This window comes from Schistocerca serialis, chromosome 7, assembly GCF_023864345.2.
Source record: "Schistocerca serialis cubense isolate TAMUIC-IGC-003099 chromosome 7, iqSchSeri2.2, whole genome shotgun sequence".
NCBI classification, from domain to species: Eukaryota; Metazoa; Arthropoda; class Insecta; order Orthoptera; family Acrididae; genus Schistocerca; species Schistocerca serialis.
Window position 1 is genome coordinate 603,471,160 of NC_064644.1, and position 20,452 is coordinate 603,491,611.

General features: G+C 47.4%; 41 non-coding genes across 41 annotated transcripts; all 41 read right to left on the bottom strand.

Annotated features, from left to right (window-relative positions):
- Positions 1-130: 130 nt before the first annotated feature.
- On the bottom strand, positions 131-203 carry Trnar-ucg (transfer RNA arginine (anticodon UCG)). The gene has a single exon. It is a non-coding gene; the product is annotated as a tRNA-Arg (tRNA).
- Positions 204-745: 542 nt separating this feature from the next.
- Trnat-agu (transfer RNA threonine (anticodon AGU)) lies at positions 746-817 on the bottom strand. Its single transcript has one exon. It is a non-coding gene; the product is annotated as a tRNA-Thr (tRNA).
- Positions 818-1,139: 322 nt separating this feature from the next.
- On the bottom strand, positions 1,140-1,212 carry Trnak-cuu (transfer RNA lysine (anticodon CUU)). The gene has a single exon. It is a non-coding gene; the product is annotated as a tRNA-Lys (tRNA).
- A 439-nt stretch (positions 1,213-1,651) lies between these two features.
- Trnar-ucg (transfer RNA arginine (anticodon UCG)) lies at positions 1,652-1,724 on the bottom strand. Its single transcript has one exon. It is a non-coding gene; the product is annotated as a tRNA-Arg (tRNA).
- Positions 1,725-2,266: 542 nt separating this feature from the next.
- On the bottom strand, positions 2,267-2,338 carry Trnat-agu (transfer RNA threonine (anticodon AGU)). The gene has a single exon. It is a non-coding gene; the product is annotated as a tRNA-Thr (tRNA).
- A 322-nt stretch (positions 2,339-2,660) lies between these two features.
- Positions 2,661-2,733, bottom strand: Trnak-cuu (transfer RNA lysine (anticodon CUU)). The gene has a single exon. It is a non-coding gene; the product is annotated as a tRNA-Lys (tRNA).
- Positions 2,734-3,172: 439 nt separating this feature from the next.
- On the bottom strand, positions 3,173-3,245 carry Trnar-ucg (transfer RNA arginine (anticodon UCG)). The gene has a single exon. It is a non-coding gene; the product is annotated as a tRNA-Arg (tRNA).
- A 542-nt stretch (positions 3,246-3,787) lies between these two features.
- On the bottom strand, positions 3,788-3,859 carry Trnat-agu (transfer RNA threonine (anticodon AGU)). Its single transcript has one exon. It is a non-coding gene; the product is annotated as a tRNA-Thr (tRNA).
- A 322-nt stretch (positions 3,860-4,181) lies between these two features.
- On the bottom strand, positions 4,182-4,254 carry Trnak-cuu (transfer RNA lysine (anticodon CUU)). Its single transcript has one exon. It is a non-coding gene; the product is annotated as a tRNA-Lys (tRNA).
- A 439-nt stretch (positions 4,255-4,693) lies between these two features.
- Trnar-ucg (transfer RNA arginine (anticodon UCG)) lies at positions 4,694-4,766 on the bottom strand. The gene has a single exon. It is a non-coding gene; the product is annotated as a tRNA-Arg (tRNA).
- A 403-nt stretch (positions 4,767-5,169) lies between these two features.
- Trnat-agu (transfer RNA threonine (anticodon AGU)) lies at positions 5,170-5,241 on the bottom strand. The gene has a single exon. It is a non-coding gene; the product is annotated as a tRNA-Thr (tRNA).
- A 322-nt stretch (positions 5,242-5,563) lies between these two features.
- On the bottom strand, positions 5,564-5,636 carry Trnak-cuu (transfer RNA lysine (anticodon CUU)). Its single transcript has one exon. It is a non-coding gene; the product is annotated as a tRNA-Lys (tRNA).
- A 439-nt stretch (positions 5,637-6,075) lies between these two features.
- Trnar-ucg (transfer RNA arginine (anticodon UCG)) lies at positions 6,076-6,148 on the bottom strand. The gene has a single exon. It is a non-coding gene; the product is annotated as a tRNA-Arg (tRNA).
- Positions 6,149-6,690: 542 nt separating this feature from the next.
- Positions 6,691-6,762, bottom strand: Trnat-agu (transfer RNA threonine (anticodon AGU)). Its single transcript has one exon. It is a non-coding gene; the product is annotated as a tRNA-Thr (tRNA).
- Positions 6,763-7,084: 322 nt separating this feature from the next.
- Positions 7,085-7,157, bottom strand: Trnak-cuu (transfer RNA lysine (anticodon CUU)). The gene has a single exon. It is a non-coding gene; the product is annotated as a tRNA-Lys (tRNA).
- Positions 7,158-7,597: 440 nt separating this feature from the next.
- Trnar-ucg (transfer RNA arginine (anticodon UCG)) lies at positions 7,598-7,670 on the bottom strand. Its single transcript has one exon. It is a non-coding gene; the product is annotated as a tRNA-Arg (tRNA).
- A 403-nt stretch (positions 7,671-8,073) lies between these two features.
- Trnat-agu (transfer RNA threonine (anticodon AGU)) lies at positions 8,074-8,145 on the bottom strand. The gene has a single exon. It is a non-coding gene; the product is annotated as a tRNA-Thr (tRNA).
- A 322-nt stretch (positions 8,146-8,467) lies between these two features.
- On the bottom strand, positions 8,468-8,540 carry Trnak-cuu (transfer RNA lysine (anticodon CUU)). The gene has a single exon. It is a non-coding gene; the product is annotated as a tRNA-Lys (tRNA).
- Positions 8,541-8,979: 439 nt separating this feature from the next.
- Trnar-ucg (transfer RNA arginine (anticodon UCG)) lies at positions 8,980-9,052 on the bottom strand. The gene has a single exon. It is a non-coding gene; the product is annotated as a tRNA-Arg (tRNA).
- Positions 9,053-9,594: 542 nt separating this feature from the next.
- On the bottom strand, positions 9,595-9,666 carry Trnat-agu (transfer RNA threonine (anticodon AGU)). The gene has a single exon. It is a non-coding gene; the product is annotated as a tRNA-Thr (tRNA).
- Positions 9,667-9,988: 322 nt separating this feature from the next.
- Positions 9,989-10,061, bottom strand: Trnak-cuu (transfer RNA lysine (anticodon CUU)). The gene has a single exon. It is a non-coding gene; the product is annotated as a tRNA-Lys (tRNA).
- Positions 10,062-10,500: 439 nt separating this feature from the next.
- On the bottom strand, positions 10,501-10,573 carry Trnar-ucg (transfer RNA arginine (anticodon UCG)). Its single transcript has one exon. It is a non-coding gene; the product is annotated as a tRNA-Arg (tRNA).
- Positions 10,574-10,976: 403 nt separating this feature from the next.
- Trnat-agu (transfer RNA threonine (anticodon AGU)) lies at positions 10,977-11,048 on the bottom strand. The gene has a single exon. It is a non-coding gene; the product is annotated as a tRNA-Thr (tRNA).
- Positions 11,049-11,370: 322 nt separating this feature from the next.
- Trnak-cuu (transfer RNA lysine (anticodon CUU)) lies at positions 11,371-11,443 on the bottom strand. The gene has a single exon. It is a non-coding gene; the product is annotated as a tRNA-Lys (tRNA).
- Positions 11,444-11,882: 439 nt separating this feature from the next.
- On the bottom strand, positions 11,883-11,955 carry Trnar-ucg (transfer RNA arginine (anticodon UCG)). Its single transcript has one exon. It is a non-coding gene; the product is annotated as a tRNA-Arg (tRNA).
- A 542-nt stretch (positions 11,956-12,497) lies between these two features.
- On the bottom strand, positions 12,498-12,569 carry Trnat-agu (transfer RNA threonine (anticodon AGU)). The gene has a single exon. It is a non-coding gene; the product is annotated as a tRNA-Thr (tRNA).
- A 321-nt stretch (positions 12,570-12,890) lies between these two features.
- Positions 12,891-12,963, bottom strand: Trnak-cuu (transfer RNA lysine (anticodon CUU)). The gene has a single exon. It is a non-coding gene; the product is annotated as a tRNA-Lys (tRNA).
- Positions 12,964-13,403: 440 nt separating this feature from the next.
- On the bottom strand, positions 13,404-13,476 carry Trnaq-uug (transfer RNA glutamine (anticodon UUG)). The gene has a single exon. It is a non-coding gene; the product is annotated as a tRNA-Gln (tRNA).
- A 542-nt stretch (positions 13,477-14,018) lies between these two features.
- On the bottom strand, positions 14,019-14,090 carry Trnat-agu (transfer RNA threonine (anticodon AGU)). The gene has a single exon. It is a non-coding gene; the product is annotated as a tRNA-Thr (tRNA).
- Positions 14,091-14,411: 321 nt separating this feature from the next.
- Trnak-cuu (transfer RNA lysine (anticodon CUU)) lies at positions 14,412-14,484 on the bottom strand. Its single transcript has one exon. It is a non-coding gene; the product is annotated as a tRNA-Lys (tRNA).
- Positions 14,485-14,924: 440 nt separating this feature from the next.
- Trnaq-uug (transfer RNA glutamine (anticodon UUG)) lies at positions 14,925-14,997 on the bottom strand. Its single transcript has one exon. It is a non-coding gene; the product is annotated as a tRNA-Gln (tRNA).
- Positions 14,998-15,539: 542 nt separating this feature from the next.
- Trnat-agu (transfer RNA threonine (anticodon AGU)) lies at positions 15,540-15,611 on the bottom strand. The gene has a single exon. It is a non-coding gene; the product is annotated as a tRNA-Thr (tRNA).
- A 321-nt stretch (positions 15,612-15,932) lies between these two features.
- Positions 15,933-16,005, bottom strand: Trnak-cuu (transfer RNA lysine (anticodon CUU)). Its single transcript has one exon. It is a non-coding gene; the product is annotated as a tRNA-Lys (tRNA).
- Positions 16,006-16,445: 440 nt separating this feature from the next.
- On the bottom strand, positions 16,446-16,518 carry Trnaq-uug (transfer RNA glutamine (anticodon UUG)). Its single transcript has one exon. It is a non-coding gene; the product is annotated as a tRNA-Gln (tRNA).
- A 542-nt stretch (positions 16,519-17,060) lies between these two features.
- On the bottom strand, positions 17,061-17,132 carry Trnat-agu (transfer RNA threonine (anticodon AGU)). The gene has a single exon. It is a non-coding gene; the product is annotated as a tRNA-Thr (tRNA).
- A 321-nt stretch (positions 17,133-17,453) lies between these two features.
- Trnak-cuu (transfer RNA lysine (anticodon CUU)) lies at positions 17,454-17,526 on the bottom strand. The gene has a single exon. It is a non-coding gene; the product is annotated as a tRNA-Lys (tRNA).
- A 440-nt stretch (positions 17,527-17,966) lies between these two features.
- Trnaq-uug (transfer RNA glutamine (anticodon UUG)) lies at positions 17,967-18,039 on the bottom strand. Its single transcript has one exon. It is a non-coding gene; the product is annotated as a tRNA-Gln (tRNA).
- A 542-nt stretch (positions 18,040-18,581) lies between these two features.
- On the bottom strand, positions 18,582-18,653 carry Trnat-agu (transfer RNA threonine (anticodon AGU)). The gene has a single exon. It is a non-coding gene; the product is annotated as a tRNA-Thr (tRNA).
- A 321-nt stretch (positions 18,654-18,974) lies between these two features.
- Trnak-cuu (transfer RNA lysine (anticodon CUU)) lies at positions 18,975-19,047 on the bottom strand. The gene has a single exon. It is a non-coding gene; the product is annotated as a tRNA-Lys (tRNA).
- Positions 19,048-19,487: 440 nt separating this feature from the next.
- On the bottom strand, positions 19,488-19,560 carry Trnaq-uug (transfer RNA glutamine (anticodon UUG)). The gene has a single exon. It is a non-coding gene; the product is annotated as a tRNA-Gln (tRNA).
- Positions 19,561-20,102: 542 nt separating this feature from the next.
- Trnat-agu (transfer RNA threonine (anticodon AGU)) lies at positions 20,103-20,174 on the bottom strand. Its single transcript has one exon. It is a non-coding gene; the product is annotated as a tRNA-Thr (tRNA).
- Between the last annotated feature and the right edge of the window lie 278 nt (positions 20,175-20,452).

The window sequence follows — 20,452 nt, forward strand, 5'->3', positions numbered from 1 at the left end:
TGTCTTGCTTGTGCTTCAGGTAGACGCCGGTTTGCAGCCAGGAAGCGGACAGCAGCAACTTTCAACTAGTTTTGTAGTACTCAAACAACACAGCAAAACAGCATGCATCTTTTGCAGAACTGGAAAAAGTCGACCGTGACAGGATTCGAACCTGCAATCTTCGGATTCGAAGTCCGACGCCTTATCCATTAGGCCACACGGTCACTGGCGCAATCTGCTTCCCCACACACACCTCATTTTCGCCATTTGTACGCTTGCCGGAATGAATTTCCCATCTTTGACGCAATTCTCCATCTCCAATTTCAGTACTTTAAATGCGATGCTACTTCTTGCTGTGTCCCATCGCAAGTTACATTCAAGCCATTATGACGCTGATCAAACAAGAGGTTGCAAATCAGCTTCAATCGCTTACTGCCATCTCAGTCGGTTGCAGAAGGTACCTCACCCTATGTCATACAAAGGCGAGTTGCCGCTATTACCAAGGCGGCGGCGGCGCCGACGACGACGACAACCGCGAGGGTCTCTACCAGGGGTAGAAAATACTTCACAAGAACTAAGTATTTCACGTCGGCATTCTCCAGAGACTGCCAAAAGCAGCAGTTTCTGGTGCCTACTTTAATAGCACCATTCGCACTTTTCATTTGCGAGAGCATTTCTTAAATACCGCACCCATTCATAATTTTTTTTATTCTTGACCGCTTTTTTCGAAAGGGCTACGGTAGAAGGGGCTGTTACAAAATTCGTTTGCCTCCTGTGAGGATCGAACTCACGACCTCTGGTTTACTAGACCAGCGCTCTGCCACTGAGCTAAGGAGGCGCCGCCTGGTGCATATTTCGGGTACTTTATTCTTATGGAGTAGTGAATCGGAGCCCTTCAGCTGGAAACGCACCGCATTAGCGACCATTATTTGTATTTAGTTAGCACAGCTGCTGCTTTCCTACACATCTCACACGATATCGATGTACACCTAAAATTCCAAATACAACACATTTATTTCATTTCAGAGTTACTTTCAGCTTCAAAAACCATTCCTCTGATATTCATACGAAGCTAGGCATCGTCGTAACCCGTTACGTTCATTACGCAAAGCTCACGAGAGGGGCGCAGGTTGCATCCGCGTAGACACAAAATTTCGCGCCGCCCAGCGTGGGGCTCGAACCCACGACCCTGAGATTAAGAGTCTCATGCTCTACCGACTGAGCTAGCCGTGCTCCACACAACGCATTACGAGCCATACAATACTTATGGGACCTGCGACCATCTATGAAAGGTCCTTTTCACTACAGCTTATTTCCTGCTGCCACAAATGAGCTACAATCCTATTCAATGAAAAATTGTGTCCGAAAGGAATCAAATCTACTTGAAATGATACGTGGCTATCAGCACCGTTATTCAACACACATGCTCGACTGTGCGCAGACGCCTGTGGCGTAGCTCTTGGGTCCTGAATCAGACGCAGTAGTTCCAACAAAAACTCTCCTGATCGAAACAGTGCCGAAAATTTCGCTACAGAACCCCCTTGTCTTGCTTGTGCTTCAGGTAGACGCCGGTTTGCAGCCAGGAAGCGGACAGCAGCAACTTTCAACTAGTTTTGTAGTACTCAAACAACACAGCAAAACAGCATGCATCTTTTGCAGAACTGGAAAAAGTCGACCGTGACAGGATTCGAACCTGCAATCTTCGGATTCGAAGTCCGACGCCTTATCCATTAGGCCACACGGTCACTGGCGCAATCTGCTTCCCCACACACACCTCATTTTCGCCATTTGTACGCTTGCCGGAATGAATTTCCCATCTTTGACGCAATTCTCCATCTCCAATTTCAGTACTTTAAATGCGATGCTACTTCTTGCTGTGTCCCATCGCAAGTTACATTCAAGCCATTATGACGCTGATCAAACAAGAGGTTGCAAATCAGCTTCAATCGCTTACTGCCATCTCAGTCGGTTGCAGAAGGTACCTCACCCTATGTCATACAAAGGCGAGTTGCCGCTATTACCAAGGCGGCGGCGGCGCCGACGACGACGACAACCGCGAGGGTCTCTACCAGGGGTAGAAAATACTTCACAAGAACTAAGTATTTCACGTCGGCATTCTCCAGAGACTGCCAAAAGCAGCAGTTTCTGGTGCCTACTTTAATAGCACCATTCGCACTTTTCATTTGCGAGAGCATTTCTTAAATACCGCACCCATTCATAATTTTTTTTATTCTTGACCGCTTTTTTCGAAAGGGCTACGGTAGAAGGGGCTGTTACAAAATTCGTTTGCCTCCTGTGAGGATCGAACTCACGACCTCTGGTTTACTAGACCAGCGCTCTGCCACTGAGCTAAGGAGGCGCCGCCTGGTGCATATTTCGGGTACTTTATTCTTATGGAGTAGTGAATCGGAGCCCTTCAGCTGGAAACGCACCGCATTAGCGACCATTATTTGTATTTAGTTAGCACAGCTGCTGCTTTCCTACACATCTCACACGATATCGATGTACACCTAAAATTCCAAATACAACACATTTATTTCATTTCAGAGTTACTTTCAGCTTCAAAAACCATTCCTCTGATATTCATACGAAGCTAGGCATCGTCGTAACCCGTTACGTTCATTACGCAAAGCTCACGAGAGGGGCGCAGGTTGCATCCGCGTAGACACAAAATTTCGCGCCGCCCAGCGTGGGGCTCGAACCCACGACCCTGAGATTAAGAGTCTCAAGCTCTACCGACTGAGCTAGCCGGGCTCCACACAACGCATTACGAGCCATACAATACTTATGGGACCTGCGACCATCTATGAATGGTCCTTTTCACTACAGCTTATTTCCTGCTGCCACAAATGAGCTACAATCCTATTCAATGAAAAATTGTGTCCGAAAGGAATCAAATCTACTTGAAATGATACGTGGCTATCAGCACCGTTATTCAACACACATGCTCGACTGTGCGCAGACGCCTGTGGCGTAGCTCTTGGGTCCTGAATCAGACGCAGTAGTTCCAACAAAAACTCTCCTGATCGAAACAGTGCCGAAAATTTCGCTACAGAACCCCCTTGTCTTGCTTGTGCTTCAGGTAGACGCCGGTTTGCAGCCAGGAAGCGGACAGCAGCAACTTTCAACTAGTTTTGTAGTACTCAAACAACACAGCAAAACAGCATGCATCTTTTGCAGAACTGGAAAAAGTCGACCGTGACAGGATTCGAACCTGCAATCTTCGGATTCGAAGTCCGACGCCTTATCCATTAGGCCACACGGTCACTGGCGCAATCTGCTTCCCCACACACACCTCATTTTCGCCATTTGTACGCTTGCCGGAATGAATTTCCCATCTTTGACGCAATTCTCCATCTCCAATTTCAGTACTTTAAATGCGATGCTACTTCTTGCTGTGTCCCATCGCAAGTTACATTCAAGCCATTATGACGCTGATCAAACAAGAGGTTGCAAATCAGCTTCAATCGCTTACTGCCATCTCAGTCGGTTGCAGAAGGTACCTCACCCTATGTCATACAAAGGCGAGTTGCCGCTATTACCAAGGCGGCGGCGGCGCCGACGACGACGACAACCGCGAGGGTCTCTACCAGGGGTAGAAAATACTTCACAAGAACTAAGTATTTCACGTCGGCATTCTCCAGAGACTGCCAAAAGCAGCAGTTTCTGGTGCCTACTTTAATAGCACCATTCGCACTTTTCATTTGCGAGAGCATTTCTTAAATACCGCACCCATTCATAATTTTTTTTATTCTTGACCGCTTTTTTCGAAAGGGCTACGGTAGAAGGGGCTGTTACAAAATTCGTTTGCCTCCTGTGAGGATCGAACTCACGACCTCTGGTTTACTAGACCAGCGCTCTGCCACTGAGCTAAGGAGGCGCCGCCTGGTGCATATTTCGGGTACTTTATTCTTATGGAGTAGTGAATCGGAGCCCTTCAGCTGGAAACGCACCGCATTAGCGACCATTATTTGTATTTAGTTAGCACAGCTGCTGCTTTCCTACACATCTCACACGATATCGATGTACACCTAAAATTCCAAATACAACACATTTATTTCATTTCAGAGTTACTTTCAGCTTCAAAAACCATTCCTCTGATATTCATACGAAGCTAGGCATCGTCGTAACCCGTTACGTTCATTACGCAAAGCTCACGAGAGGGGCGCAGGTTGCATCCGCGTAGACACAAAATTTCGCGCCGCCCAGCGTGGGGCTCGAACCCACGACCCTGAGATTAAGAGTCTCAAGCTCTACCGACTGAGCTAGCCGGGCTCCACACAACGCATTACGAGCCATACAATACTTATGGGACCTGCGACCATCTATGAATGGTCCTTTTCACTACAGCTTATTTCCTGCTGCCACAAATGAGCTACAATCCTATTCAATGAAAAATTGTGTCCGAAAGGAATCAAATCAACTTGAAATGATACGTGGCTATCAGCACAGTTATTCAACACACATGCTCGACTGTGCGCAGACGCCTGTGGCGTAGCTCTTGGGTCCTGAATCAGACGCAGTAGTTCCAACAAAAACTCTCCTGATCGAAACAGTGCCGAAAATTTCGCTACAGAACCCCCTTGTCTTGCTTGTGCTTCAGGTAGACGCCGGTTTGCAGCCAGGAAGCGGACAGCAGCAACTTTCAACTAGTTTTGTAGTACTCAAACAACACAGCAAAACAGCATGCATCTTTTGCAGAACTGGAAAAAGTCGACCGTGACAGGATTCGAACCTGCAATCTTCGGATCCGAAGTCCGACGCCTTATCCATTAGGCCACACGGTCACTGGCGCAATGTGCTTCCCCACACACACCTCATTTTCGCCATTTGTACGCTTGCCGGAATGAATTTCCCATCTTTGACGCAATTCTCCATCTCCAATTTCAGTACTAAAAATGCGACGCTACTTCTTGCTGTGTCCCATCGCAAGTTACATGACGACGACGACGACAACCGCGAGGGTCTCTACCAGGGGTAGAAAATACTTCACAAGAACTAAGTATTTCACGTCGGCATTCTCCAGAGACTGCCAAAAGCAGCAGTTTCTGGTGCCTACTTTAATAGCACCATTCGCACTTTTCATTTGCGAGAGCATTTCTTAAATACCGCACCCATTCATAATTTTTTTTATTCTTGACCGCTTTTTTCGAAAGGGCTACGGTAGAAGGGGCTGTTACAAAATTCGTTTGCCTCCTGTGAGGATCGAACTCACGACCTCTGGTTTACTAGACCAGCGCTCTGCCACTGAGCTAAGGAGGCGCCGCCTGGTGCATTTTTCGGGTACTTTATTCTTATGGAGTAGTGAATCGGAGCCCTTCAGCTGGAAACGCACCGCATTAGCGACCATTATTTGTATTTAGTTAGCACAGCTGCTGCTTTCCTACACATGTCACACGATATCGATGTACACCTAAAATTCCAAATACAACACATTTATTTCATTTCAGAGTTACTTTCAGCTTCAAAAACCATTCCTCTGATATTCATACGAAGCTAGGCATCGTCGTAACCCGTTACGTTCATTACGCAAAGCTCACGAGAGGGGCGCAGGTTGCATCCGCGTAGACACAAAATTTCGCGCCGCCCAGCGTGGGGCTCGAACCCACGACCCTGAGATTAAGAGTCTCATGCTCTACCGACTGAGCTAGCCGGGCTCCACACAACGCATTACGAGCCATACAATACTTATGGGACCTGCGACCATCTATGAAAGGTCCTTTTCACTACAGCTTATTTCCTGCTGCCACAAATGAGCTACAATCCTATTCAATGAAAAATTGTGTCCGAAAGGAATCAAATCTACTTGAAATGATACGTGGCTATCAGCACCGTTATTCAACACACATGCTCGACTGTGCGCAGACGCCTGTGGCGTAGCTCTTGGGTCCTGAATCAGACGCAGTAGTTCCAACAAAAACTCTCCTGATCGAAACAGTGCCGAAAATTTCGCTACAGAACCCCCTTGTCTTGCTTGTGCTTCAGGTAGACGCCGGTTTGCAGCCAGGAAGCGGACAGCAGCAACTTTCAACTAGTTTTGTAGTACTCAAACAACACAGCAAAACAGCATGCATCTTTTGCAGAACTGGAAAAAGTCGACCGTGACAGGATTCGAACCTGCAATCTTCGGATCCGAAGTCCGACGCCTTATCCATTAGGCCACACGGTCACTGGCGCAATGTGCTTCCCCACACACACCTCATTTTCGCCATTTGTACGTTTGCCGGAATGAATTTCCCATCTTTGACGCAATTCTCCATCTCCAATTTCAGTACTATAAATGCGATGCTACTTCTTGCTGTGTCCCATCGCAAGTTACATTCAAGCCCTTATGACGCTGATCAAACAAGAGGTTGCAAATCAGCTTCAATCGCTTACTGCCATCTCAGTCGGTTGCAGAAGGTACCTCACCATATGTCATACAATGGCGAGTTGCCGCTATTACCAAAGCGGCGGCGGCGCCGACGACGACGACAGCCGCGAGGGTCTCTACCAGGGGTAGAAATTACTTCACAAGAACTAAGTATTTCACGTCGGCACTCTCCAGAGACTGCCAAAAGCAGCAGTTTCTGGTGCCTACTTTAATAGCACCTTTCGCACTTTTCATTTGCGAGAGCATTTCTTAAATACCGCACCCATTCATAATTTTTTTTATTCTTGACCGCTTTTTTCGAAAGGGCTACGGTAGAAGGGGCTGTTACAAAATTCGTTTGCCTCCTGTGAGGATCGAACTCACGACCTCTGGTTTACTAGACCAGCGCTCTGCCACTGAGCTAAGGAGGCGCCGCCTGGTGCATATTTCGGGTACTTTATTCTTATGGAGTAGTGAATCGGAACCCTTCAGCTGGAAACGCACCGCATTAGCGACCATTATTTGTATTTAGTTAGCACAGCTGCTGCTTTCCTACACATCTCACACGATATCGATGTACACCTAAAATTCCAAATACAACACATTTATTTCATTTCAGAGTTACTTTCAGCTTCAAAAACCATTCCTCTGATATTCATACGAAGCTAGGCATCGTCGTAACCCGTTACGTTTATTACGCAAGGCTCACGAGAGGGGCGCAGGTTGCATGCGCGTAGACACAAAATTTTGCGCCGCCCAGCGTGGGGCTCGAACCCACGACCCTGAGATTAAGAGTCTCATGCTCTACCGACTGAGCTAGCCGGGCTCCACACATCGCGTTACGAGCCATACAATACTTATGGGACCTGCGACCATCTATGGAAGGCCCTTTTCACTACAGCTTGTTTCCTGCTGCCACAAACGAGCTACAATCCTATTCAATGAAAAATTGTCTCCGAAAGGAATCAAATCTACTTGAAATGATACGTGGCTATCAGCACCGTTATTCAACACAACATGCTCGACTGTGCGCAGACGCCTGTGGCGTAGCTCTTGGGTCCTGAATCAGACGCAGTAGTTCCAACAAAAACTCTCCTGATCGGCACAGTGCCGAAAATTTCGCTACAGAACCCCCTTGTCTTGCTTGTGCTTCAGGTAGACGCCGGTTTGCAGCCAGGAAGCGGGCAGGAGCAACTTTCAACTAGTTTTGTAGTACTCAAACAACACAGCAAAACAGCATGCATCTTTTGCAGAACTGGAAAAAGTCGACCGTGACAGGATTCGAACCTGCAATCTTCGGATCCGAAGTCCGACGCCTTATCCATTAGGCCACACGGTCACTGGCGCAATGTGCTTCCCCACACACACCTCATTTTCGCCATTTGTACGCTTGCCGGAATGAATTTCCCATCTTTGACGCAATTCTCCATCTCCAATTTCAGTACTAAAAATGCGACGCTACTTCTTGCTGTGTCCCATCGCAAGTTACATGACGACGACGACGACAACCGCGAGGGTCTCTACCAGGGGTAGAAAATACTTCACAAGAACTAAGTATTTCACGTCGGCATTCTCCAGAGACTGCCAAAAGCAGCAGTTTCTGGTGCCTACTTTAATAGCACCATTCGCACTTTTCATTTGCGAGAGCATTTCTTAAATACCGCACCCATTCATAATTTTTTTTATTCTTGACCGCTTTTTTCGAAAGGGCTACGGTAGAAGGGGCTGTTACAAAATTCGTTTGCCTCCTGTGAGGATCGAACTCACGACCTCTGGTTTACTAGACCAGCGCTCTGCCACTGAGCTAAGGAGGCGCCGCCTGGTGCATTTTTCGGGTACTTTATTCTTATGGAGTAGTGAATCGGAGCCCTTCAGCTGGAAACGCACCGCATTAGCGACCATTATTTGTATTTAGTTAGCACAGCTGCTGCTTTCCTACACATGTCACACGATATCGATGTACACCTAAAATTCCAAATACAACACATTTATTTCATTTCAGAGTTACTTTCAGCTTCAAAAACCATTCCTCTGATATTCATACGAAGCTAGGCATCGTCGTAACCCGTTACGTTCATTACGCAAAGCTCACGAGAGGGGCGCAGGTTGCATCCGCGTAGACACAAAATTTCGCGCCGCCCAGCGTGGGGCTCGAACCCACGACCCTGAGATTAAGAGTCTCATGCTCTACCGACTGAGCTAGCCGGGCTCCACACAACGCATTACGAGCCATACAATACTTATGGGACCTGCGACCATCTATGAAAGGTCCTTTTCACTACAGCTTATTTCCTGCTGCCACAAATGAGCTACAATCCTATTCAATGAAAAATTGTGTCCGAAAGGAATCAAATCTACTTGAAATGATACGTGGCTATCAGCACCGTTATTCAACACACATGCTCGACTGTGCGCAGACGCCTGTGGCGTAGCTCTTGGGTCCTGAATCAGACGCAGTAGTTCCAACAAAAACTCTCCTGATCGAAACAGTGCCGAAAATTTCGCTACAGAACCCCCTTGTCTTGCTTGTGCTTCAGGTAGACGCCGGTTTGCAGCCAGGAAGCGGACAGCAGCAACTTTCAACTAGTTTTGTAGTACTCAAACAACACAGCAAAACAGCATGCATCTTTTGCAGAACTGGAAAAAGTCGACCGTGACAGGATTCGAACCTGCAATCTTCGGATCCGAAGTCCGACGCCTTATCCATTAGGCCACACGGTCACTGGCGCAATGTGCTTCCCCACACACACCTCATTTTCGCCATTTGTACGTTTGCCGGAATGAATTTCCCATCTTTGACGCAATTCTCCATCTCCAATTTCAGTACTATAAATGCGATGCTACTTCTTGCTGTGTCCCATCGCAAGTTACATTCAAGCCCTTATGACGCTGATCAAACAAGAGGTTGCAAATCAGCTTCAATCGCTTACTGCCATCTCAGTCGGTTGCAGAAGGTACCTCACCATATGTCATACAATGGCGAGTTGCCGCTATTACCAAAGCGGCGGCGGCGCCGACGACGACGACAGCCGCGAGGGTCTCTACCAGGGGTAGAAATTACTTCACAAGAACTAAGTATTTCACGTCGGCACTCTCCAGAGACTGCCAAAAGCAGCAGTTTCTGGTGCCTACTTTAATAGCACCTTTCGCACTTTTCATTTGCGAGAGCATTTCTTAAATACCGCACCCATTCATAATTTTTTTTATTCTTGACCGCTTTTTTCGAAAGGGCTACGGTAGAAGGGGCTGTTACAAAATTCGTTTGCCTCCTGTGAGGATCGAACTCACGACCTCTGGTTTACTAGACCAGCGCTCTGCCACTGAGCTAAGGAGGCGCCGCCTGGTGCATATTTCGGGTACTTTATTCTTATGGAGTAGTGAATCGGAACCCTTCAGCTGGAAACGCACCGCATTAGCGACCATTATTTGTATTTAGTTAGCACAGCTGCTGCTTTCCTACACATCTCACACGATATCGATGTACACCTAAAATTCCAAATACAACACATTTATTTCATTTCAGAGTTACTTTCAGCTTCAAAAACCATTCCTCTGATATTCATACGAAGCTAGGCATCGTCGTAACCCGTTACGTTCATTACGCAAAGCTCACGAGAGGGGCGCAGGTTGCATCCGCGTAGACACAAAATTTCGCGCCGCCCAGCGTGGGGCTCGAACCCACGACCCTGAGATTAAGAGTCTCAAGCTCTACCGACTGAGCTAGCCGGGCTCCACACAACGCATTACGAGCCATACAATACTTATGGGACCTGCGACCATCTATGAATGGTCCTTTTCACTACAGCTTATTTCCTGCTGCCACAAATGAGCTACAATCCTATTCAATGAAAAATTGTGTCCGAAAGGAATCAAATCAACTTGAAATGATACGTGGCTATCAGCACAGTTATTCAACACACATGCTCGACTGTGCGCAGACGCCTGTGGCGTAGCTCTTGGGTCCTGAATCAGACGCAGTAGTTCCAACAAGAACTCTCCTGATCGAAACAGTGCCGAAAATTTCGCTACAGAACCCCCTTGTCTTGCTTGTGCTTCAGGTAGACGCCGGTTTGCAGCCAGGAAGCGGACAGCAGCAACTTTCAACTAGTTTTGTAGTACTCAAACAACACAGCAAAACAGCATGCATCTTTTGCAGAACTGGAAAAAGTCGACCGTGACAGGATTCGAACCTGCAATCTTCGGATCCGAAGTCCGACGCCTTATCCATTAGGCCACACGGTCACTGGCGCAATGTGCTTCCCCACACACACCTCATTTTCGCCATTTGTACGCTTGCCGGAATGAATTTCCCATCTTTGACGCAATTCTCCATCTCCAATTTCAGTACTAAAAATGCGACGCTACTTCTTGCTGTGTCCCATCGCAAGTTACATGACGACGACGACGACAACCGCGAGGGTCTCTACCAGGGGTAGAAAATACTTCACAAGAACTAAGTATTTCACGTCGGCATTCTCCAGAGACTGCCAAAAGCAGCAGTTTCTGGTGCCTACTTTAATAGCACCATTCGCACTTTTCATTTGCGAGAGCATTTCTTAAATACCGCACCCATTCATAATTTTTTTTATTCTTGACCGCTTTTTTCGAAAGGGCTACGGTAGAAGGGGCTGTTACAAAATTCGTTTGCCTCCTGTGAGGATCGAACTCACGACCTCTGGTTTACTAGACCAGCGCTCTGCCACTGAGCTAAGGAGGCGCCGCCTGGTGCATTTTTCGGGTACTTTATTCTTATGGAGTAGTGAATCGGAGCCCTTCAGCTGGAAACGCACCGCATTAGCGACCATTATTTGTATTTAGTTAGCACAGCTGCTGCTTTCATACACATGTCACACGATATCGATGTACACCTAAAATTCCAAATACAACACATTTATTTCATTTCAGAGTTACTTTCAGCTTCAAAAACCATTCCTCTGATATTCATACGAAGCTAGGCATCGTCGTAACCCGTTACGTTCATTACGCAAAGCTCACGAGAGGGGCGCAGGTTGCATCCGCGTAGACACAAAATTTCGCGCCGCCCAGCGTGGGGCTCGAACCCACGACCCTGAGATTAAGAGTCTCATGCTCTACCGACTGAGCTAGCCGGGCTCCACACAACGCATTACGAGCCATACAATACTTATGGGACCTGCGACCATCTATGAAAGGTCCTTTTCACTACAGCTTATTTCCTGCTGCCACAAATGAGCTACAATCCTATTCAATGAAAAATTGTGTCCGAAAGGAATCAAATCTACTTGAAATGATACGTGGCTATCAGCACCGTTATTCAACACACATGCTCGACTGTGCGCAGACGCCTGTGGCGTAGCTCTTGGGTCCTGAATCAGACGCAGTAGTTCCAACAAAAACTCTCCTGATCGAAACAGTGCCGAAAATTTCGCTACAGAACCCCCTTGTCTTGCTTGTGCTTCAGGTAGACGCCGGTTTGCAGCCAGGAAGCGGACAGCAGCAACTTTCAACTAGTTTTGTAGTACTCAAACAACACAGCAAAACAGCATGCATCTTTTGCAGAACTGGAAAAAGTCGACCGTGACAGGATTCGAACCTGCAATCTTCGGATCCGAAGTCCGACGCCTTATCCATTAGGCCACACGGTCACTGGCGCAATGTGCTTCCCCACACACACCTCATTTTCGCCATTTGTACGTTTGCCGGAATGAATTTCCCATCTTTGACGCAATTCTCCATCTCCAATTTCAGTACTATAAATGCGATGCTACTTCTTGCTGTGTCCCATCGCAAGTTACATTCAAGCCCTTATGACGCTGATCAAACAAGAGGTTGCAAATCAGCTTCAATCGCTTACTGCCATCTCAGTCGGTTGCAGAAGGTACCTCACCATATGTCATACAATGGCGAGTTGCCGCTATTACCAAAGCGGCGGCGGCGCCGACGACGACGACAGCCGCGAGGGTCTCTACCAGGGGTAGAAATTACTTCACAAGAACTAAGTATTTCACGTCGGCACTCTCCAGAGACTGCCAAAAGCAGCAGTTTCTGGTGCCTACTTTAATAGCACCTTTCGCACTTTTCATTTGCGAGAGCATTTCTTAAATACCGCACCCATTCATAATTTTTTTTATTCTTGACCGCTTTTTTCGAAAGGGCTACGGTAGAAGGGGCTGTTACAAAATTCGTTTGCCTCCTGTGAGGATCGAACTCACGACCTCTGGTTTACTAGACCAGCGCTCTGCCACTGAGCTAAGGAGGCGCCGCCTAGTGCAGTTTTCGGGTACTTTATTCTAATGGAGTAGTGAATCGGAGCCCTTCAGCTGGAAACGCACCGCATTAGCGACCATTATTTGTATTTAGTTAGCACAGCTGCTCCTTTCCTACACATCTCACACGATATCGATGTACACCTAAAATTCCAAAACAACACATTTATTTCATTTCAGAGTTACTTTCAGCTTCAAAAACCATTCCTCTGATATTCATACGAAGCTAGGCATCGTCGTAACCCGTTACGTTTATTACGCAAGGCTCACGAGAGGGGCGCAGGTTGCATGCGCGTAGACACAAAATTTTGCGCCGCCCAGCGTGGGGCTCGAACCCACGACCCTGAGATTAAGAGTCTCATGCTCTACCGACTGAGCTAGCCGGGCTCCACACATCGCGTTACGAGCCATACAATACTTATGGGACCTGCGACCATCTATGGAAGGCCCTTTTCACTACAGCTTGTTTCCTGCTGCCACAAACGAGCTACAATCCTATTCAATGAAAAATTGTCTCCGAAAGGAATCAAATCTACTTGAAATGATACGTGGCTATCAGCACCGTTATTCAACACAACATGCTCGACTGTGCGCAGACGCCTGTGGCGTAGCTCTTGGGTCCTGAATCAGACGCAGTAGTTCCAACAAAAACTCTCCTGATCGGCACAGTGCCGAAAATTTCGCTACAGAACCCCCTTGTCTTGCTTGTGCTTCAGGTAGACGCCGGTTTGCAGCCAGGAAGCGGGCAGGAGCAACTTTCAACTAGTTTTGTAGTACTCAAACAACACAGTAAAACAGCATGCATCTTTTGCAGAACTGGAAAAAGTCGACCGTGACAGGATTCGAACCTGCAATCTTCGGATCCAAAGTCCGACGCCTTATCCATTAGGCCACACGGTCACTGGCGCAATGTGCTTATCCACACACACCTCATTTTCGCCATTTGTGCGCTTGCCGGAATGAATTTCCCATCTTTGACGCAATTTTCCATCTCCAATTTCAGTACTAAAAATGCGACGCTACTTCTTGCTGTGTCCCATCGCAAGTTACATTCAAGCCCTTATGACGCTGATCAAACAAGAGGTTGCAAATCAGCTTCAATCGCTTACTGCCATCTCAGTCGGTTGCAGAAGGTACCTCACCATATGTCATACAATGGCGAGTTGCCGCTATTACCAAAGCGGCGGCGGCGCCGACGACGACGACAGCCGCGAGGGTCTCTACCAGGGGTAGAAATTACTTCACAAGAACTAAGTATTTCACGTCGGCACTCTCCAGAGACTGCCAAAAGCAGCAGTTTCTGGTGCCTACTTTAATAGCACCTTTCGCACTTTTCATTTGCGAGAGAATTTCTTAAATACCGCACCCATTCATAATTTTTTTTATTCTTGACCGCTTTTTTCGAAAGGGCTACGGTAGAAGGGGCTGTTACAAAATTCGTTTGCCTCCTGTGAGGATCGAACTCACGACCTCTGGTTTACTAGACCAGCGCTCTGCCACTGAGCTAAGGAGGCGCCGCCTAGTGCACTTTTCGGGTACTTTATTCTAATGGAGTAGTGAATCGGAGCCCTTCAGCTGGAAACGCACCGCATTAGCGACCATTATTTGTATTTAGTTAGCACAGCTGCTCCTTTCCTACACATCTCACACGATATCGATGTACACCTAAAATTCCAAAACAACACATTTATTTCATTTCAGAGTTACTTTCAGCTTCAAAAACCATTCCTCTGATATTCATACGAAGCTAGGCATCGTCGTAACCCGTTACGTTTATTACGCAAGGCTCACGAGAGGGGCGCAGGTTCCATGCGCGTAGACACAAAATTTTGCGCCGCCCAGCGTGGGGCTCGAACCCACGACCCTGAGATTAAGAGTCTCATGCTCTACCGACTGAGCTAGCCGGGCTCCACACATCGCGTTACGAGCCATACAATACTTATGGGACCTGCGACCATCTATGGAAGGCCCTTTTCACTACAGCTTGTTTCCTGCTGCCACAAACGAGCTACAATCCTATTCAATGAAAAATTGTCTCCGAAAGGAATCAAATCTACTTGAAATGATACGTGGCTATCAGCACCGTTATTCAACACAACATGCTCGACTGTGCGCAGACGCCTGTGGCGTAGCTCTTGGGTCCTGAATCAGACGCAGTAGTTCCAACAAAAACTCTCCTGATCGGCACAGTGCCGAAAATTTCGCTACAGAACCCCCTTGTCTTGCTTGTGCTTCAGGTAGACGCCGGTTTGCAGCCAGGAAGCGGGCAGGAGCAACTTTCAACTAGTTTTGTAGTACTCAAACAACACAGTAAAACAGCATGCATCTTTTGCAGAACTGGAAAAAGTCGACTGTGACAGGATTCGAACCTGCAATCTTCGGATCCAAAGTCCGACGCCTTATCCATTAGGCCACACGGTCACTGGCGCAATGTGCTTACCCACACACACCTCATTTTCGCCATTTGTGCGCTTGCCGGAATGAATTTCCCATCTTTGACGCAATTTTCCATCTCCAATTTCAGTACTAAAAATGCGACGCTACTTCTTGCTGTGTCCCATCGCAAGTTACATTCAAGCCCTTATGACGCTGATCAAACAAGAGGTTGCAAATCAGCTTCAATCGCTTACTGCCATCTCAGTCGGTTGCAGAAGGTACCTCACCATATGTCATACAATGGCGAGTTGCCGCTATTACCAAAGCGGCGGCGGCGCCGACGACGACGACAGCCGCGAGGGTCTCTACCAGGGGTAGAAATTACTTCACAAGAACTAAGTATTTCACGTCGGCACTCTCCAGAGACTGCCAAAAGCAGCAGTTTCTGGTGCCTACTTTAATAGCACCTTTCGCACTTTTCATTTGCGAGAGAATTTCTTAAATACCGCACCCATTCATAATTTTTTTTATTCTTGACCGCTTTTTTCGAAAGGGCTACGGTAGAAGGGGCTGTTACAAAATTCGTTTGCCTCCTGTGAGGATCGAACTCACGACCTCTGGTTTACTAGACCAGCGCTCTGCCACTGAGCTAAGGAGACGCCGCCTAGTGCACTTTTCGGGTACTTTATTCTAATGGAGTAGTGAATCGGAGCCCTTCAGCTGGAAACGCACCGCATTAGCGACCATTATTTGTATTTAGTTAGCACAGCTGCTCCTTTCCTACACATCTCACACGATATCGATGTACACCTAAAATTCCAAAACAACACATTTATTTCATTTCAGAGTTACTTTCAGCTTCAAAAACCATTCCTCTGATATTCATACGAAGCTAGGCATCGTCGTAACCCGTTACGTTTATTACGCAAGGCTCACGAGAGGGGCGCTGGTTGCATGCGCGTAGACACAAAATTTTGCGCCGCCCAGCGTGGGGCTCGAACCCACGACCCTGAGATTAAGAGTCTCATGCTCTACCGACTGAGCTAGCCGGGCTCCACACATCGCGTTACGAGCCATACAATACTTATGGGACCTGCGACCATCTATGGAAGGCCCTTTTCACTACAGCTTGTTTCCTGCTGCCACAAACGAGCTACAATCCTATTCAATGAAAAATTGTCTCCGAAAGGAATCAAATCTACTTGAAATGATACGTGGCTATCAGCACCGTTATTCAACACAACATGCTCGACTGTGCGCAGACGCCTGTGGCGTAGCTCTTGGGTCCTGAATCAGACGCAGTAGTTCCAACAAAAACTCTCCTGATCGGCACAGTGCCGAAAATTTCGCTACAGAACCCCCTTGTCTTGCTTGTGCTTCAGGTAGACGCCGGTTTGCAGCCAGGAAGCGGGCAGGAGCAACTTTCAACTAGTTTTGTAGTACTCAAACAACACAGTAAAACAGCATGCATCTTTTGCAGAACTGGAAAAAGTCGACCGTGACAGGATTCGAACCTGCAATCTTCGGATCCAAAGTCCGACGCCTTATCCATTAGGCCACACGGTCACTGGCGCAATGTGCTTACCCACACACACCTCATTTTCGCCATTTGTGCGCTTGCCGGAATGAATTTCCCATCTTTGACGCAATTCTCCATCTCCAATTTCAGTACTAAAAATGCGACGCTACTTCTTGCTGTGTCCCATCGCAAGTTACATTCAAGCCCTTATGACGCTCATCAAACAAGAGGTTGCAAATCAGCTTCAATCGCTTACTGCCATCTCAGTCGGTTGCAGAAGGTACCTCACCATATGTCATACAATGGCGAGTTGCCGCTATTACCAAAGCGGCGGCGGCGCCGACGACGACGACAGCCGCGAGGGTCTCTACCAGGGGTAGACATTACTTCACAAGAACTAAGTATTTCACATCGGCACTCTCCAGAGACTGCCAAAAGCAGCAGTTTCTGGTGCCTACTTTAATAGCACCTTTCGCACTTTTCATTTGCGAGAGAATTTCTTAAATACCGCACCCATTCATAATTTTTTTTATTCTTGACCGCTTTTTTCGAAAGGGCTACGGTAGAAGGGGCTGTTACAAAATTCGTTTGCCTCCTGTAAGGATCGAACTCACGACCTCTGGTTTACTAGACCAGCGCTCTGCCACTGAGCTAAGAAGGCGCCGCCTAGTGCACTTTTCGGGTACTTTATTCTAATGGAGTAGTGAATCGGAGCCCTTCAGCTGGAAACGCACCGCATTAGCGACCATTATTTGTATTTAGTTAGCACAGCTGCTCCTTTCCTACACATCTCACACGATATCGATGTACACCTAAAATTCCAAAACAACACATTTATTTCATTTCAGAGTTACTTTCAGCTTCAAAAACCATTCCTCTGATATTCATACGAAGCTAGGCATCGTCGTAACCCGTTACGTTTATTACGCAAGGCTCACGAGAGGGGCGCAGGTTGCATGCGCGTAGACACAAAATTTTGCGCCGCCCAGCGTGGGGCTCGAACCCACGACCCTGAGATTAAGAGTCTCATGCTCTACCGACTGAGCTAGCCGGGCTCCACACAACGCGTTACGAGCCATACAATACTTATGGGACCTGCGACCATCTATGGAAGGCCCTTTTCACTACAGCTTGTTTCCTGCTGCCACAAACGAGCTACAATCCTATTCAATGAAAAATTGTCTCCGAAAGGAATCAAATCTACTTGAAATGATACGTGGCTATCAGCACCGTTATTCAACACAACATGCTCGACTGTGCGCAGACGCCTGTGGCGTAGCTCTTGGGTCCTGAATCAGACGCAGTAGTTCCAACAAAAACTCTCCTGATCGGCACAGTGCCGAAAATTTCGCCACAGAACCCCCTTGTCTTGCTTGTGCTTCAGGTAGACGCCGGTTTGCAGCCAGGAAGCGGGCAGGAGCAACTTTCAACTAGTTTTGTAGTACTCAAACAACACAGTAAAACAGCATGCATCTTTTGCAGAACTGGAAAAAGTCGACCGTGACAGGATTCGACCCTGCAATCTTCGGATCCAAAGTCCGACGCCTTATCCATTAGGCCACACGGTCACTGGCGCAATGTGCTTACCCACACACACCTCATTTTCGCCATTTGTGCGCTTGCCGGAATGAATTTCCCATCTTTGACGCAATTCTCCATCTCCAATTTCAGTACTAAAAATGCGACGCTACTTCTTGCTGTGTCCCATCGCAAGTTACATTCAAGCCCTTATGACGCTGATCAAACAAGAGGTTGCAAATCAGCTTCAATCGCTTACTGCCATCTCAGTCGGTTGCAGAAGGTACCTCACCATATGTCATACAATGGCGAGTTGCCGCTATTACCAAAGCGGCGGCGGCGCCGACGACGACGACAGCCGCGAGGGTCTCTACCAGGGGTAGAAATTACTTCACAAGAACTAAGTATTTCACATCGGCACTCTCCAGAGACTGCCAAAAGCAGCAGTTTCTGGTGCCTACTTTAATAGCACCTTTCGCACTTTTCATTTGCGAGAGAATTTCTTAAATACCGCACCCATTCATAATTTTTTTTATTCTTGACCGCTTTTTTCGAAAGGGCTACGGTAGAAGGGGCTGTTACAAAATTCGTTTGCCTCCTGTAAGGATCGAACTCACGACCTCTGGTTTACTAGACCAGCGCTCTGCCACTGAGCTAAGGAGGCGCCGCCTAGTGCACTTTTCGGGTACTTTATTCTAATGGAGTAGTGAATCGGAGCCCTTCAGCTGGAAACGCACCGCATTAGCGACCATTATTTGTATTTAGTTAGCACAGCTGCTCCTTTCCTACACATCTCACACGATATCGATGTACACCTAAAATTCCAAAACAACACATTTATTTCATTTCAGAGTTACTTTCAGCTTCAAAAACCATTCCTCTGATATTCATACGAAGCTAGGCATCGTCGTAACCCGTTACGTTTATTACGCAAGGCTCACGAGAGGGGCGCAGGTTGCATGCGCGTAGACACAAAATTTTGCGCCGCCCAGCGTGGGGCTCGAACCCACGACCCTGAGATTAAGAGTCTCATGCTCTACCGACTGAGCTAGCCGGGCTCCACACAACGCGTTACGAGCCATACAATACTTATGGGACCTGCGACCATCTATGGAAGGCCCTTTTCACTACAGCTTGTTTCCTGCTGCCACAAACGAGCTACAATCCTATTCAATGAAAAATTGTCTCCGAAAGGAATCAAATCTACTTGAAATGATACGTGGCTATCAGCACCGTTATTCAACACAACATGCTCGACTGTGCGCAGACGCCTGTGGCGTAGCTCTTGGGTCCTGAATCAGACGCAGTAGTTCCAACAAAAACTCTCCTGATCGGCACAGTGCCGAAAATTTCGCTACAGAACCCCCTTGTCTTGCTTGTGCTTCAGGTAGACGCCGGTTTGCAGCCAGGAAGCGGGCAGGAGCAACTTTCAACTAGTTTTGTAGTACTCAAACAACACAGTAAAACAGCATGCATCTTTTGCAGAACTGGAAAAAGTCGACCGTGACAGGATTCGAACCTGCAATCTTCGGATCCAAAGTGCGACGCCTTATCCATTAGGCCACACGGTCACTGGCGCAATGTGCTTACCCACACACACCTCATTTTCGCCATTTGTGCGCTTGCCGGAATGAATTTCCCATCTTTGACGCAATTCTCCATCTCCAATTTCAGTACTAAAAATGCGACGCTACTTCTTGCTGTGTCCCATCGCAAGTTACATTCAAGCCCTTATGACGCTCATCAAACAAGAGGTTGCAAATCAGCTTCAATCGCTTACTGCCATCTCAGTCGGTTGCAGAAGGTACCTCACCATATGTCATACAATGGCGAGTTGCCGCTATTACCAAAGCGGCGGCGGCGCCGACGACGACGACAGCCGCGAGGGTCTCTACCAGGGGTAGACATTACTTCACAAGAACTAAGTATTTCACATCGGCACTCTCCAGAGACTGCCAAAAGCAGCAGTTTCTGGTGCCTACTTTAATAGCACCTTTCGCACTTTTCATTTGCGAGAGAATTTCTTAAATACCGCACCCATTCATAATTTTTTTTATTCTTGACCGCTTTTTTCGAAAGGGCTACGGTAGAAGGGGCTGTTACAAAATTCGTTTGCCTCCTGTAAGGATCGAACTCACGACCTCTGGTTTACTAGACCAGCGCTCTGCCACTGAGCTAAGAATGCGCCGCCTAGTGCACTTTTCGGGTACTTTATTCTAATGGAGTAGTGAATCGGAGCCCTTCAGCTGGAAACGCACCGCATTAGCGACCATTATTTGTATTTAGTTAGCACAGCTGCTCCTTTCCTACACATCTCACACGATATCGATGTACACCTAAAATTCCAAAACAACACATTTATTTCATTTCAGAGTTACTTTCAGCTTCAAAAACCATTCCTCTGATATTCATACGAAGCTAGGCATCGTCGTAACCCGTTACGTTTATTACGCAAGGCTCACG